Raw genomic sequence first — 14,852 nt, 5'->3', positions numbered from 1 at the left:
TACAAACAAAGAAACTTTGTCAGATAATCCAGAGGGTTTCTTTGTCTGAATTTCAAGAGAAGAGGGACATTCTGGGGTGCCTGGGTGTCCAGTTGGTTGAGCGTCTGACGTCGGCTCAGGTCATGATCTCACGGTTCGTGAGTTCAAGTCCCTTACTCAGGCTCTTGCTGTCAGCGCAGAGCCTTCTTCAGATCTTCTGTCCCCCTCTCTCTCTGCCCCTTCCCTGCCTGTGCTCTCTCAAAAGTAAAAATAAATAAATAAAAGAACAGAGACATTCTTCATGGTCTGCTTTATATAGTAAACTTTTGTAGCCTGAAAGTTAATAACCTTTCAAAGAAGCAGCCAACATAGTACTTTGAATGCATATATATATATATATATATATATATATATATATATATACATATATATATATATATATGTATCTGTTTTATATATATACATATAGTTATAAACATACATATTTAGGGGTACTTGAGTGGCTCTGTTGGTTAAGCATCCTAATCTTGATCTCTGCTCATGTTGTGTTCTTGTGGTTCGTGAAATGGAGTCCTACATCAGGCTCTGCACTCACGGAGGAACTTGCTTGGAATTCTCTCTCTCCCTCTCTCTCTGCCTCTCTCTCTCAAAACAAACTTTAAAAAACATGCATATTTATATTCATACTTTTTGGATTGACAGAATGACTGAATAAACGAATGAATGAATGAATGAATGAATGAGTGAATGCAAAAGAATACTTAGACTTTTTCCTGGCAATTTACAGTTCTACTAAGTGAGGGTGCCTGGCTGGCTCACTCAGTAGAGCATGAGACTCTTGATCTTGGGACCTGAGTTAAAGCCACATGTTGGGTATAGAGATTACATACACACGTGCATAAAGTTATTTATATTAAGGGAAAAAATACAAATACAAGTCAATACAGAAAACATGATCTAAACTATATTAAGATAGTTGCACTCAGAAAATGAAATAAACGATCAAAATAATAACTATGCTAAGTTATCTCTGGATATAAAATTATGGGTTATCTTTATTTTTTTTTATTTTTTTAATGTTTATTTATTTTTGAGAGAGAGAGAGAGAGAGGAGGGGTGGGGGCAGACAGAGAAGGAGACACAGGATCTGAAAGAGGATCCAGGCTCTGAGCTGTCAGCACAGAGCCCGACGCGGGGCTTGAACTCACAGACCGCGAGATCATGACCTGAGCCGAAGTCAGGCACTCAACCAACTGAGCCACCCAGGCACCCCAGAGTTACCTTTTTATCCAAATGTTATACAGTAAGTATATGTGAGTTCTAAAATTTAAAAATTTAAAAAATTTAAAAACATAAATTTTAATGTATCAATGAATCTTTTAGACTGACAAATTTGGTAATTGGGCTTCTACCATGGAATTTCAAAGACAAACACCAGTTTTTGTAAATCACCAAAAAGAAAAACAAAATACCTGCCGTAAACTGTATCTTGGCAATTTAAGACCCGTTTTTTATGTTGATTTCTTCCAAATCATTAAGTTTCCTATGACTTAATAACACTGACCTTAAAACCAAAGGGAGTGGTGAATGAGTCAAACGTTACTTATTTTTAAAATAGGAAAATTAGGAACTGCATCAGAGTGTCAAGAGAAGAAACTTAAGACATCAGTATCCAGAGAGACAGTTTGCAATTCTAAGCAGACTTGCCCTGAGTACAATTAAAACAAAAAGTGTAAAGTATAATTTTCTTCCTCATGTCTTTCTTTAAGACTAAGTCCCTCCATTCAAAAGAACACAGGGGTGCCTGGCTGGCTCAAGTGGTAGAGCATGTGACTCTTAATCTCAGGGTTATGAGTTCGAGTCCCATGTTGGGTATAGAGATTACTTAAATAAATAAATCTTAAAAAAAAAAAAAAAAAAAAAAGAGGACAGATCTGAGATGTAACACAACCAATACTTAAAAAGTACCAGACTCTTCACAGAGGACAAAGGACAAATTCCACAGAAAGGAGGAAAAAAGCAGAGCTAATCTTCACACAGACAATTACTATTTTTCCTGTTTACAGGAATATCATGAACTAGATTTCCATGACAATTTGAAACATTAAAAATATTCTTGGGGCGCCTGGGTGGCTCATTTAGTTGTGTGTCCGACTCTTGGTTTCCGGCTCAGGTCCTGATCTCACAGTTCGAGAATTCGAGCTCTGCATTGGGCTCTGTGCTGGCAATGCAGAGCCTGCTTGTGATTCTCTCTCCCTCTCTCTCTCTCTGTGCATTCTCTCTCTCAAAATAAAATAAAATTAAAAAAATAAGAATAATAAAATATATTCTAGAAATGTCCAATATCAGTGTTCAAGTTATATCTCTCAACTTCCTCATACTGGAAGTGACAAACCAAGATTGTATTCTGGTTAGTCTGTTGTTGCTGTTTTAAATTATGATCATGAAACATACTGTTTGAAAATTAACGGACTACGTAACATTTACCAAACAAGGATTTTCCTTTAAAGAGTCTTGATTCTTAATTTTTTTATCCACATCATCAAACCAATGTATTGAGATACTGACAATGTATAAAACTGATTTCATTTTGGAAAATATAGTCATCAGGAGTCCAAAATAAGGGCAGTACTAGCCATAAGTTATGAAAACCAATTCTATATTTGAAAACTCAAGGGTATGACATAAAAATATAAATAACAGCCTTTAACAGTAAAATGGTTAGCTTCAAATGTAGCTTAAAAGTGAAAAAGACATGATCCTACTATTAGAGCATCCCCTCCCTACTTCTCAGAGTAATAATTTGGTTCAATGCCAACACAAATAAGAATCAAATTAAGAAAAGTTCTGCATTCCACTACCTCCATATACAGTAATATAAAGTAACATTTCCCAAATTATGCACCCCTAAGAACCCTAGGTCCTCAGGATACTTGGAGGAACAAGGAAAACGAGTTTCTGCTTTAGTGGAAGACCTCAGAGCTTTTATTTTACACACTGTGAATCTCAGACAGGAGATACCATACATATGAGATCAAAGGATCTTTTTGGTAGAGTATGTTCCCAGACAGGAAGTTGCTAAAACTCTGTTATAAACTAGAGTGCCTAGCTGGCCCAGTTGGTAGAGTATGTGACCCTTGATCTCAGAGTCATGAGTTCAAGCCCCATGTTGGGTGTAGAGCCTACTTAAAAAACAAACAAACAAAAACCCTCTGGTATAAACTACTAAATAAAGCCTCTGAGAGCAAAGTAAAACACCATGGAAAAGTGCTAGTGCAGACAGATTATAAATACTAGATTATAAATAAATACTAAATCACCACCACCACGTGTCCATAAATTTAAAAGAAAAAAGCACTCTAATAAGTGTCCACAGAAGCTTCTAAACTGTCAAACTATGCCTGTTTCTAATAAGCTAGTTATGGTGTTATCCTTAGGAGGCTAATAAATAGCATTTTGTGTATGGTTAAAGAAAGGAATATAATCTACCTAGTTCCTCTTTATCTTCTCTGCTATTAATAACCTTGGCATGACAGAGAGGGGGGAAAAAAGGCCCCTGCATGTATTTCAGATTATATATACAGTACTTGGAAAAACTGGCCATATTAAATTCAGAAACAGAGTGGATAGTACCATGGAGATTTTAAAAAATAAAATGAAATTTCAGGGCTCCTAGGTGGCTCAGTCGTTAAGCATCTGACTTTGGCTCAGGTCATGATCTCACAGTTCGTGAGTTCAAGTCTCTCATCAGGTGAGCTCAAGCCCCACTTCAGGTAAAAACATGATCCCACTTTGGGTGAACCCCACTTATTTCTCTCTCTCTCTCTCTCTCTCTCTCTCTCTATCCCTTCTGGGATTCTGTCTCTCTGCCCCTCACTCACTTGTGCTCTTTCTCTCTCAAAAAAATAAACTAAACTAAAATAAACTTCTGAATCACTAATTTAGTTAGATTAACTGATTATAATATTCTTTCTTTTCTCATATATTTCCAGTATTTACAGTTTAAGGATGTCAACAAATATTAACATGGTCGATATTTTTCAATGATCCTCTGACAAACTCATCTTGAAATGATAGTGGCAATAACATAAATGAAATAGGCTCAGAATACTCAGCCACATACAATTACTAAACTGTAATAGTTCCAGACCAGTTATAAATTTTGAGCATTCAAATGATACAGAAAAATACTTCTCATCCTTTATATCAAAAAATGATACATGAATCAAAGAATTAAATGTTTAAAATAAACTATTAAATTATTAAAATGAAATATAGAAGAATTTTTTATCATCTAAGCTAAGGAAGGCCTTTCTAATTATAACACAACCTAAAGACATAAAAGACATAAATCTGACAACATAAAAGCTTTAAATATCTAAGAAAAAATAAATTTAAAAAAAGTGAAAATATGAGTAACAAATCAATTTTAAAACTCTTTGCAACATATAATAAAAAGCTAATTTTCTTACTATATAAAAATCTACAAATAAAAAATCCAATGGACAAAGAATATGCACAGGCAGTAAGAAAGGAGATCCACATGGCTTTTAAGCACATGTTTTTTAATGTGTGACTTCAGTTTTTTTGTTTTTTCTTTTAAAGTAAGCTCCAGGTCCAACATGGAGCTTAAACTCTCGAACCTGAGATCAAGAGTCATGTGCTCAACCAACAGAGCCAGCCAGGCACCCCATGACTTCAGTTATTTTAAAAGAAAATTAAACCCTGAGATATTATTTTTCTTCTCTCATACTAATGGAAAAAAATTATCAGTACATTTTCATAGTAAGGGGAATAAAGAAAAAGTTACATTCATACATTGTTGATGGAAGTGGTAAATGATATGATTTCATTATAGAACTAAGGAATAGTTACAAAAGGTACGTATCCTTTGAATTCTAGAAATTTTTTCCACTTCTGGTCATTTATCCTGAAGACACATTTACCTATGTAAGCAAAGTCACATATGCAAGATATTCATAACAGCATCATTTGTATTAGCATGAGGTTAGAAATAACCTAAATGTTAGACAACAGAAAAACAGTTTTCATTACATCAAAATAATCAGATCAATAATTGACACTACAAATCCAGCCAAAAGAATGAGGCAGGTTTTACATACTGATATGGAAAAACAGAAAAGAATCAAGTTGCAGAACAGCGATACAGAATATGTTATATCCCATGAAAAAAGGGGTGGGGGGAGGAAATAATACATAAACATACACACAGTTACATGCTTAAATATATATGGACTAATTATGCCAGAAACAATACATAAACCAGTAGAGTAACTGCCTCAATAGAAAATTATTTCAGGACTGGAAAGCATTAGGAAGGTACCCAACATTTCCACTTTATACTATCTGATATTTTACTATATGCATATATTAGCTTTTTTCAAAATATGAAAAAAAAAACTCTGAAAACAGAGCATAGCTTACTATTATATATTAGGGCATATATATATATATATATATATATATATATATATATATATATAGTTGTAGAATCTGTTCACTTTCTAAGTATGTCTGGATGAGAAGACAAAAGGGAGATACAAAACCAGCCTTTGTCCCCTGGCCCAGAGCTGCATGGCCTACAGGAAAGGGGCTACCACTTTTTAAGTCTTACAAAGTTATTCTCCACTCACCAAGTTATTCTTATGCCTAGGGAGTAGGACCTTTTTTGAATTTACACCGAAGTCCCATATGGATAACACATATTAGTTGTATATTTCAAAAACAAAATAGGTTAAGACAAGATCTCACTGGAGAAGTGACCTTATAATAAAGAATTCAATGTACATCCCAAAACTAAACTATATAATACCTCAAATTAGCAACTTTGTGGATGGGTTTACAAGATGTGACATAACAAATGGCAGGATTAATAAACTGGAAGAAAAGTCCATAGAAAATACCCAAAATGAAATACACCCAAAAAGAAAGGGGTGGGGGAGAAAATAGGTACACAAGAGACATAAATAAGAAACATGCCTAAGAAGTCTAACACACCTGCAGTGAAATCTCAGAAGAAAGAGAAGGAAGTAGAAGCAATATTTGAATACCTCATGACCAAGAATTTTCTAAAACCGATGAAACACAACGCATAGAATACTGAACCAAATGTTAAGAACTTCATTCAACCCCAAAATAACAAAAAAACTAGACCTACACACATCATGGTCAAACTCCTAAAAACCAAAAACAAAGAGAAAATATTAAAACAGATAGAGGACAGGAAAAGACACATTATCTTCAAAGCTTAACAGAAATGAGGGAAGATGAAATAGCTAATCTAAAAGTCTATACCCAGAGAAAATATTGTTCAAAAATGAAGTTGAAACAGGAGCCATCATACAATGCTGGTAGAATTTTAAATGGTAAAGTTACTCTGGAAAACGGTTTGTCACATCCTCAAAAAGTTAAACATGGAGTTATCATATGACCCAGCAATTCCACTCCAAAGGATTTACCCAAATGAATTGTTGTGTTCCATACGACTTGTACACAAATATTTACAGAAGCATTATTTATAAAAGCCAACAACTCAAATGTCCATCAACTGATGAATGAATAAACAAAATGTGGCATAGCCATACAATGGAACAATGAAAAGCAATAAACTACTGACACACATGAGCACATGGATGAATCTTTAAAACACTATGTTAAGGGAAAGAAGCCAGACACAAGGCCACGCTTTGTATGATTCCATTTATATCAAATGTCCATGAAAGGCATGCCCATTGAGACAGAAAGCAAATTACTTGTTGCCAGGGGGCTAGAGGTAGGGGAAAATGGGTGACCCAATGAGGGCTTTTTTTGAAGGTGATGGAAATGTTCTGGAATTAGTGGTGATGGTTGTGAATATACTAAAAAAACACTGAATTGTATGCTTTTAAATGGTGAATTTTATGGTATGCTAATGTATCAAAATTTTTCAAAAGGTAAAATAAATATTTGTACAAACAAACCAAAACCAAAGGAATGCATCAACAATAGGCCTTCACTAAAAGAAATATTGAAGGAAAACAGAAATGTAGTAAGAAAGGAATAAAAATAATAATAGTTATAAATAAATATAAATAAATACTATTATTCTAACTATAATTACTTGTGAAGTTTAAGATAGATGGATAGATAACACAAAATACAGGAGGTAATTAATAAATGGAGATCAATAACAAAACATGTTTTATGTCAGACCGAGAAAGTCATTATGAGAAAGCATGTTTTCTAGAAATTATAAAAAGTATAATTTGAAACACAACGCACAGAATATTGAACCAACTGTTAAGAACTTCATTCAACCCACAAAATGCTAATAGTTCATAACTGTTTACTTCTCTATTTTCAGTAAAAATTCAGGCTTTTTGAAGGCTTTAAATTTTAACATATGCAATTAAAGCCACTAAGTTTTGCAGAAAAGGAATCTTCAGAGAAGAATTTTAAGCTGGTTATGACTGGCTAAGATTAGAATAAATTTAATTAAGCAAATGAACTTTTTAATATATTTTTTATTTTTTTTCTTTGAGAGACAGAGACAGAGACAGAGCACAAGAGGGGGAGAGAGGCAGAGGGAGAGAGAGTAACAATCTTAAGCAAGATGCTCGCTCAGCGAGGAGCCCAACACAGCACTCAATCCCACAACCCTGGGACCATGACCTGAGGAGAAATCAACATTGGATGTCCAACTGACTGAGCCACTCAGGCACCCCAAGCAAATAAGCTTTAATATAAAAAGTAAGTTGGTGCAAAATTAGAATTTGGCTGTCTCTCTGTTAAAAGGACAAAGTTTTCTTGGACTCTTGGTCTGTTCTTGCTAAGAGAGTATGAAAGATTTTTCTTCACCTCTTAACGTAATCTTCAGAGAAAACAAAGATTGTGTGTCCTGGCAAAATAATTTCCTGTGTTGACTTTATCAGGTGTTTAATTACTCAAGAAAGCTGAATCTTCTCTATTTTTTTTTAATTTTTTAAAAATGTTTATTTTTGAGAGAGAGGCAAAGAGCACGAGTGGGGGAGCAATAGAGAGAGAGGGAGACACACAATCTGAATCAGGCTCCAGGCTCTGTGCTGTCAGCACAGAGCACGATGCGGGGCTCGAACCCACAAACCATGGGATCATGACCTGAGCCAAAGCCAGACACTTAATCAACTGAGCCACTCAGGTGCCCCTAAATCCTCTCTGTTAAAAGAGCTATGGTTTTTTGGGTTTTGTTAGTTGGGTTTCTTTACAATGAGGTAACTTTCTGTATTTGCCTGCAAGTCTTTTATGTCACTATGCTTAGATGGGTAACTGTTGTTTCACAACAACCTACCTGACCAAGTATTTTAAAACCTTTGATATTTTTGACAAACTTCCCCAAACCAAATCCTAAATGGAGTTCTTTTAACTTTGGGATTTTTCAGAGGGTCTCTGGAATATCTCAAAAGATTTATTCTCTCTCTCCTTCTAAAAAAGGAAATGTTAAAATAATTAGGGCTATTTGATGTTACATTATATTGGAAGCATTATCAAAAAATAATACTAAGCTTTCTTTCTGTTATCTTTGTATATGTATACCTTATAAGTATGCTCGAAATTGTATGAAGTTCTTAGAAATCTGATATGCCCTGGTATATAATGTTATCAGTCATAATTCCAGTTATTTTTAAATGTTGTGTATCACAGAAATAACCAAATTTCCTTGTTGTTTCCACTGTAATGAACTCTCTCATCAGATCTTTAACAATGGGGATTTAAAATCTTTTATCATTTACAGAGTTATTGTTGTACTCAAATGTTTTGCAAAAGTGTTTCATTGTCAAGAAGATTAATGGAGGGGTGCCTGGGTGGCTCAGTCCGTTGGGTGTCCAACTCTTGATTTCAGTTCAGGTTATGACCTCATGGTTTGTAAGTTCAAGCCAGGCATCGGGGCTCCGCACTGACAGTATGGGGCCTGCTTGTGATTCTTTCTCTCTCCTTCTCTCTCTGCCCCTCCCCTGCTCACATGCATTCTCTCTCTCTCTCTCTCTCTCTCTCTCTCTCTCTCTCTTCCTCTCTGTCTCAAATAAACTTAAAAAAAAAAAGGAGAAGATTCATGGATAGGATTTTGACAAGTACAGAGTTCTGAAAGCTTTAAAATCATAAACTAAACTGGATTCAAGCAAAAAAAGTACTAATTATATGGGACTGAATTAACTAAGGAGGAATATTATAAATTTGTATGACTTTTTGTCTGAAACATTGCTGGCTTTTTAATGTTTTGGGTTTTTCCCAGCTTTAAATATACTTTTTCTCTTAAGCTACCTATGACTTACAATTTGGTAATGTAGCCCATTGTAAACAAAGATAAAAGACTTACTTTTTCTCCCCATTTGATCCATCCAGAATTCAGAAACTCCTGAGGTATTATCTTCATAGCACTTTAGCTGTTTTTTTTTTTTTTTCTTTTAATGTTTATTTATTTTTGAAGGAGACAGAGAGGGAGACACAGAATCAAAAGCAGGCTCCAGGCTCTGAGCTGCCAACACAGAGCTTGATAAGGGACTAGAACTCACAAACTGTGAGATCATGACCTGAGCTGAAGTCAGGCGCTCAACCGACTAAGCCACCCAGGTGCCCCCAGTTATTTACATAAGTTCATTAAGAATATGTTCTCCATATAACAGGACACAATTGGAAACGTTGCCAAGGCTTTGACTGGAAAAGTACTGCAAGCAAAATCTGATGGTCAGTCCTTGGCTTGGCTTGGCTTCCTAGCCTCAGAGGCTTTTAAGAATCCCACCCGAGATAAAAAGTTTCAGCCAAACAGCCTTAAAAAGAGCTTATATGGTCCATCACTATTCTTGCTACATTTATGTAAGTAATCAAGCCAAGTTAGATGCAAACAAATTAGTTTTACTATAATCATCTTTTGTAGAAGAAAAAAATGGGGGTAACTGTAGAGAGAAAAATTATGTTTGTGTACCTTTGCCTATATTAGCCTCTAATCCTGTCAACTGCCTTTGAGGTTTCGTTATATACATGTGACTGGATTAGATCCTGAATTCTAAGTTTCCTCAAATATCTGTCTACAACTCTCCAAATTAACATTTCCAGTTTTCTCCCACCTTCTAATTTAGTCTCCTTAAGAACAAAGACTTCCCACAAATCTCCCTGGAAAGGACTATACCAGGGTTTCCTCACTACCCAGTCGGCAGCCAAACCTCAGAGACTCGGGTCTCTGGGATATATCCTTGAATCTTGGGTATATACCTCACAGCTGAGTAAGTTTCCACCTGACATCTGGTCCTATACACCAGCTGGACACCTCAAAATCAAATTAACTAAAAAGAGCAGGAGCTGACCTCAAGATAAACTGCTCCCAATGCCACACATCAAGACTACATACTCTCTCGGGCGCCGGGGTGGCTCAGTCAGTTAAGTGTCCGACTTCAGCTCAGGTCATGATCTCACAGTTCGTGAGTTCAAGCCCCGCATCAGGCTCTGTGCTGACAGCTTAGAGCCTGGAGCCTGCTTCAAATTCTGTCTCCCTCTCACTCTGCTCCTCCCCCCTCATGCTCTGTCTCTCTCTCCTTCAAAAATAAATAAAAACATTTTTAAAAAATTAAAAAAAAAAAAAAAAGACTACATACTTTAACTAAACATGAAATCCTCTTCTTTCTTTCCTTTACTCAGCACTGGCCTGGAAACACAATGCCATCATTCATGTATCCCAGACCATTGTTAAGAGTAACAAACTTTCAACTGCTGGATTTTTCATCAAGATCTCTGATCTATCCATGATGCTAGAGACACTCCCCCCCACCCCACTCTGGTCTTTTCCCTGTCTCTGGTTAACAACCCCAAACTTGGGGAACTTTATGTACAAGCTCTATACAAAGAAAGGAACATAGGCAAGGATAACCAGAATAAAAAGGCATGTGTGGTCTACAAACCCTTAAAATTTCACTGGCTTCCACGGCTGTCACCTTTCCAGTACTGAACCACGGACTGAAATGGGAATTACCAGGAGGCACTCATGATTCTAGATTTGCTTCCTTTGGCAGGGCCCTACTTCCCTGGCCAACACCACCTGCTGCACCTGGATTAACACCCATGGGGAAGCTGAAACTCAGGTACATAAGATTACTGAGCAAGCCACTTGGCTTAAAAAGGTGACTCCTTCAGGGCGCCTGGGTGGCTCAGTTGGTTAAGATCCAACTTTGGCTCAGGTCATGATCTTGAGGTACGTGAGTTCGAGCCCCTCATCAGGCTCTGTGCTAACAGCTGGGAACCTGTAGCCTGCTTTGGATTCTGTGTCTCCCTCTGTCTCTCTCTCTGCCCCTTTCCTGATCACACTCTCTCATTCTCTATCAAAAATAAATACTAAAAAAAAAAAAAAATTTCAAGTGACCCCTCCAATGAGGTCTTTCTATGACCTACCTGATTTTGATTTGTTTGGGTCTTAGGGACCACGGTAAGTGAACTCCAGATGTTGGGAATTATCCTGCTTATCATAGTCATAGCAGTCTCCCTAACATGCTGTATTCTCTCAAAGGCTTTAAACGCCTTTGCTCACACTTACCACCAAGCAAATGATCTTCCTAAGACTGGAACATCAGAAAAGGAACAAAGAGAATGACCCACTTTAAAAAAATGTGAACCTGAAGTTGTGCCCTGTGAATATGAGATTAAGCAACAAATGTCATGAACACCACACAAAGGATCCACAAAAACTTCAAGAACTTCAGAGCAATAGATGGGAGTGACATTAATGATTTAAATTTTTATCGTGTCTCTCAGTTAATGTGAGAGTCTGATCAAAAGGGATGATTAGGCGTGCCTGGGTGGCTCAGCTGGTTAAGTGTCGACTCTTGATTTCAACTCAAGGTCATCATTTTGCAGTTCATGAGTTCCAGCTCAGCATCGGGCTCTAAGCTGGCACTGGCAGCAAGGAGGCTGCTTGGGATTCCCTCCCTCTCTGTCCCTTCCCTGCCTGCATCCTCCCCCCTCAAAAAAGGAACAACAGGCCCAAAATGGAGTTCACTTGCCCCATGACAGCAAATCAAGACCTAATATCTAACCTAATTGTAGTTTCAACCTCTCTCAGGGATGTAACCTGTAACAACTCAGTCTGGAATTACCTGATCAGCACTAGTGAGATAATTTGCATGACAGCCCTCCACCCCCACCCTTCCCCCAAAGGAAGGTGACCTTGCCTGAAACAATCCACTCTTTGTTAGAAACTTCCTTTTTCTGACCCCTTCTGCCTATAAAAGCCCTCCATTCGGTGTCTCCCCAGAGCTCCTTTCTACTTGCTAGTCAGAATCTGCCTGATTCAAGAATCACTGAATAAAGCCATTAGATCTTCACATCTACTCAGATGAATTTTGTTTTTTAACAAACATAAATCTGATATTCATAACTTTGTGTTTCTACACTGTTCTATTAACTTCAGACGATTATAAATAAGTTGATATCATTTTATTAGGTAAACAGCCAAGCCCCTTCTTTTAAGACTAATGTGGAAAATAGCAAAGCCATCCCATGCCTGGGGGGTCAGCATTTGCCCGCTCCAGCCCATCCTAATAACAGATACTCAAAACACACATGTCAAAGTTAGTTATTAAAATGTCAAATTCAACCAAGTTACAAATACATGCAACTTAAACTAACATATAAGCATAATTTACGTTATATCATGCCCTTAAATTTTCAGCAATTTTCACACCATTTTTCAGCAATTACGACAAATAATAAAATTCCTGAGGGTGTTATTTATCTCTGAGCTTACTAGTACTTTCATGTTCTTTTTTGAAATGCATTTTATGACAGGTGAACTAGTGAATAAAAACCACTAAGTAGCCTTTGTTCCTGTTATAATATCCATTCTTGTAAAAGTAAAACTACGACTCTCATACAAATACGAAATGAACACACTTCAAAGACTTTACTTAACTCATTAATTAATGAGTAACCCAGTAAAATGTTCAAAGTACCCCCCATGTATAGGCAATCAAAAATGCTGAAATAAATTTCTCTGCAAATAGATGCAAACTGGCCTTTCCAGAGGAAGAAAGTGAAATCAATTGCCCCTCCACCTGGAAATAATCATTTGCATATCTATGGACAAGAATAATTTGCATTGCTATCAGTTTGGACAATGAACAGAAGTATAAAGCAGTTCAAAGACCATGAAAGGTGAAAACTTCATAGAATCAGATAATCCAGAAAGGTACACACATTCCAGGCAACCTACTCAACCGAAGGCACCTAGTAATCTTTTTCCAAATCCATTTCAAGTCTTTCACTATTTTACCAGAAAGTCCCAAAGTGAAGTGCACTAGAATCAAGGAAAAGGAACTACCTTTTATTGAAATAAATATGACCAAAAAAAGCCCACCATGAGATAATTAGAAGGAAAGAATGCTGCAAATGAACAGACTCAATCCAGAACCTAGGAATGCATAATTGATGAAAATATAAATCTCTGTGTATTCAACATCAACGAGAGGAGAATAAAACGAAGGTCAAAGGATAGAAATACAGGATTCTAAACTTGACACTTACCAGTAGACTTACAAAGTGGATATTTTAATCCAATGTAAGGGTCATGGTTGGCAGGAAAGGTCCCTGATCACCCTGATGTGATGTAAGCCAGGGGTAAACAGCCAAGAAAGAATTCTTGAGACATATTTGGTGCAAAAAGGTATTTTTATTAAAGCATGGGGACAGGACCCATGGGCAGGAGAAGCTCCTCTGTGAGGAGAGATGGATTACATACTTCTAATGGGGGGAGGGGTAGGACATAAAGGAAGTTTCTAAAGGAATTTTCATCTGTTAAAGAATACTTGTAGGATCCTGGAGGTCTGGCTATTGTCAAGCTAATGTTGTTTTTTGCCTCTAGCAAAGCATTAACATTAAGGCAGTTGTGAATTCCTTGAGGAATGTCCTACTCTGCCCATTTCAGATATTTGTCAATGGGCTGCAAATTATAAGGAAATTGAATTTTTCTATTTCTTTTGACTTTGTCCACCTCATCAACAAGTGTTGTGTAAGGTATAAAAAATGATTAGAGTCTAACCCCTCGTCCACTTCCATCTTTTTTTTTTTTAACATTTATTTATTTTGAGAGATCGACAGAGTGTGAGAGGGTGTGCGGCAGGCAGAGAGAGAGGGAGACACAGAATCCGAAGCAGGATCCAGGCTCCAAGCTGTCAGCACAGAGCCCCACGAGGGGCTTGAGCTCACGAACCGCAAGATCATGACCTGAGCTGAAGTCGGCCACTTAACCAACTGAGCTACCCAGGCGGCCCCCACTTCCATTGTTTTAAAGTTAATTTTGAGAATTTGAAGTCACTTTCACAAAATCTAGATCAGGGCTCAGAAAACTTCAACTGCCTGTTCTTGGAAATAAATTTTTTTTGGAACGTAGCCACCTCCATTTATTTATACATTGTTTAAGTCTGCTTTTGTGTTACAATGGCAGACTTTACTATCACAACAAAGACTGCAGCCCATAAAACCTTAAGTATCTACTGTCAGGCCCTTTTTAAAAGTTTGCCACCATCTGATCTGGATCAATCATTGCCAATACTTTCTCCTCTCTTGACTCCTTTCAGACATCAAAACCTTTTTCTGATTTCTTAGCTGTACATTTTAAGACAGCTAATTGAGAAACACAAACAGCAAAGGCTACTCTGAATTCAGTACTGTCTTTAAATAAATGTATATTTTATGAATCAAACAGTATCTATACAAATTTGGGGGGAAAGAAGCATGCACGTAAACAAGTTATTTTGTTTACTCAGTCTACAGGTAATTCTTGGTGTACCTGTGAACTGAACCATGGACCTCCCTTGTGTAGCCGGGGTGCTGGGATGAAAGTACACCTGACTCCA

At 36.8% G+C, this 14,852-nt stretch overlaps 1 protein-coding gene across 3 annotated transcripts in view; it reads right to left on the bottom strand.

The window, feature by feature from the left end:
* Positions 1-14,852, bottom strand: part of TTC28 (tetratricopeptide repeat domain 28) — a 626,630-nt gene that overhangs the window by 587,560 nt on the left and 24,218 nt on the right. The window lies entirely within an intron of this gene.

The sequence above is a fragment of the Panthera pardus genome, unplaced genomic scaffold (assembly GCF_024362965.1).
Source record: "Panthera pardus isolate Hobbes unplaced genomic scaffold, ASM2436296v1 HiC_scaffold_15, whole genome shotgun sequence".
Lineage (NCBI taxonomy): Eukaryota > Metazoa > Chordata > Mammalia > Carnivora > Felidae > Panthera > Panthera pardus.
This window is presented reverse-complemented; position numbering and strand designations above follow the sequence as displayed.